This window comes from Centropristis striata, chromosome 4 (genome assembly GCF_030273125.1).
Source record: "Centropristis striata isolate RG_2023a ecotype Rhode Island chromosome 4, C.striata_1.0, whole genome shotgun sequence".
Lineage (NCBI taxonomy): Eukaryota > Metazoa > Chordata > Actinopteri > Perciformes > Serranidae > Centropristis > Centropristis striata.
In genome coordinates, this window is record NC_081520.1 from 41,100,712 (window position 1) to 41,103,524 (window position 2,813).

At 34.4% G+C, this 2,813-nt stretch overlaps 1 non-coding gene across 1 annotated transcript; it reads left to right on the forward strand.

Annotated features, from left to right (window-relative positions):
- The first annotated feature begins 235 nt into the window (after positions 1–235).
- Positions 236–322, forward strand: trnastop-uca (transfer RNA opal suppressor (anticodon UCA)). The gene has a single exon. It is a non-coding gene; the product is annotated as a tRNA-Sec (tRNA).
- Positions 323–2,813: the final 2,491 nt, after the last annotated feature.

A 2,813-nucleotide genomic window follows, 5' to 3' on the forward strand; every position in this document is an offset into this window, starting at 1 on the left:
GACAGCCAATCACAATGCGCCTGCTTTGCATAACACAGCACAGAGTTGAGGCCGTTTTCTCCCTTTTTCGTCCTTTTATTGGACGTAAATGTGTTTTTAGGACATCAGGCAGGTGATAACACTTTGTTTACAACAGCCCTATGTAATAAATAGAATAGTCATTTATACAACACCGTGAGTGAGAAGAGTCTCTCTGCTGTGAGGTATAAATACCTCTGAGACACCGAGTTAAAGTGCCCGGATGAGCCTCGGTGGTCCGGGGTGCAGGCTTCAAACCTGTAGCTGCTTAGCGGCAGAGTGGTTCAATTCCACCTTTCGGGCGAGATGCTCCGACGTCTCGTCCTAGAAATTAAGTTGTTTTACAAAAACAAAAATAAATGTCCTGGTTGATTTATCAAACTACTTCCTGTCTAACTCTGTGCGTGCACTTCACAATAAGAGTCCGACATTCTTAATTCGCTGCTATTCTGAAGTTAAGCAATAAAGTAAATGATGATAATGAAGTAATGATGTTCCTCATGTGTTTTTTATGCACACTGTTCATTGCACCTTATTTGTTTCACAGCACCAAACATTTATTTTTATACTGTATATTCATATTTATTCTGCACTGGAATTCTACTCCTTAATACATACTCCTTCTTTAGACACTTTATTTCTTATTGTATTTTTATATTTTATTGCTTGAAGTATGCCTAGGTTGTTCTTATTTAATTGTGTTGTTATTGTCTCTGTGTGTAATGCTGCTACTACACTGTAATTTCCCAAGTTGGGATGAATAAAGTCTATCTATCTATCTATCTATCTATCTATCTATCTATCTATCTATCTATCTATCTATCTCAGTAGGCCTACAATATCTTTTGTAACCCTTATTGAAAACACACGTTTTATTTACAGTAATAACTTTATCTATATCTCTATACTATACTATTATAGGCTACATTAATATATTATACTTTATCATATGATACCATAGCCTATTATATTTTATACTCTATTCCATTAAAAACAATTATTGGATCTCCAAAACTTAATAGGACACTCATTGAAATACCTGCAAATTCCAAATTTCAAACCTAGAGAATATTGCCAGAATGTGTAAAAAAAAAAAAAAAAACATACGGACCTGGGGGAGGGGGGTAATATTTTGAGAAAAAAGTTTATGACATTAAAGTGGTGAATCTGCGAGAAAAAAGTTGCTTTTAACCTTTTTCTTGTAAATCTGCGATTTTTTCGTGCAAATTTGCCACTTTAAATCTCTTAAATCTGCATTTTTTTTTCTTGTAGATTTGCCACTTTAATTTAGTAAATTTGCAACTTTTTTCTCAAAATATAATTTTATTTATTACTCATTTTAGATACCCGCTGAAGTTACCAAATATAGTTCTTCGCCTGATAAAGGGTTAAGGACTTTAACACAGTTCACAGTTTTACTTCCGCTTCCGGAATCATCATTGATTGACATTCAGTGAAAGCCAATCATACGCGAGATGTTCCTGTCCCGCTACCCAATCAGGATCCTCCTGGAGGCGGGCCGATAAATTCGAAAATCTGCAGGTCCAGTTGAATTGTGCGTTGTGTCCTCGGTTGTGTCCTTATCGGCTCAATTTTGGGGTAATGTTGATTTAGGATCATCTTTGTGGACGTCGTCGTTTACATTTTTTTTTGTTTTTAGCTTTAGCCTTCGCCCGTTAGCATCCTGCTAGTCAACAACATTATGAAAGTTGTTATCGTCACACTGTTAAAATAATCGCCTAAGTCATTTTTTGTAAGATCATCACTTCTTTGACAATTTGCCTCATTCATAGGCATCAGATAAGAACCCAGCAAAGAAGATTTAGAGGGAGATTGTTTAGTTATCAGTTTAGTTTATCAGTGTTTTATTGTTGACACTAATATTGGTAACACTTTATTTTGAAGGTGTCTACATAAGAGTGACATGAGCGTGTCATAAACATGACATGGGATGTGTCATGAACATTAATGACACTTTGAAGTAACATCAATGCTCATGATACTTGTCATGTCATGTTTCTGACAGGCTTGTGTCACTCTTATGTAGACACCTTCAAAATAAAGTGTTACCATATCTTGCTTAAGTCACAAAGGCATGTTCAAAAAATTGCCTAAGTCATTTATTTCTCTTTTAAGTTACATAACTTACAAACAGTGTTATAACTATGCCAATAGCCATCCTTTGTCACATATTTTTTAAGTGAAATTATCAATAAATGTTATATGTTACACTTTTGGTGGAGTTTTTTGTGTTTCCTGCAAAACGTGAAAAAAATGAGTTAGACGATTATTTTAACAGGGTGACGTTATTCTCTTCTCCAGAATTGATTTTAAGCTCTGAAACTGAAGCAGCGCAGGCTGTAAAGGAAGGATCTGGATATCAGACTTCAGACACGCCAGGAATGACAAAGTGAGTCTCCAATAAGAGGATTTTATTTCTTTAGTTCTGTTGCAAAAATGACAATATTATTAGAGGTGGGAAGGGGATCAATCAGGGATCAATACAGCAAATTTGCAATATTGTATCCATAGAAAGACACCAAGTATCAATATTTGATATAAATTATGATATCCATTATGGTGCATTAGACTATTAATAACTATTTATTAATGTATACATACATATGTACACACATATGAATATATACATACATATACACACACACACACACACACATATATATATATATATATATACACACACACACACACACACACGTGACGTACAACAATCTATTTACCATTCAACAACTATTCTACTTTAACCAATATGCAATATTTGTGCAATACAAAAT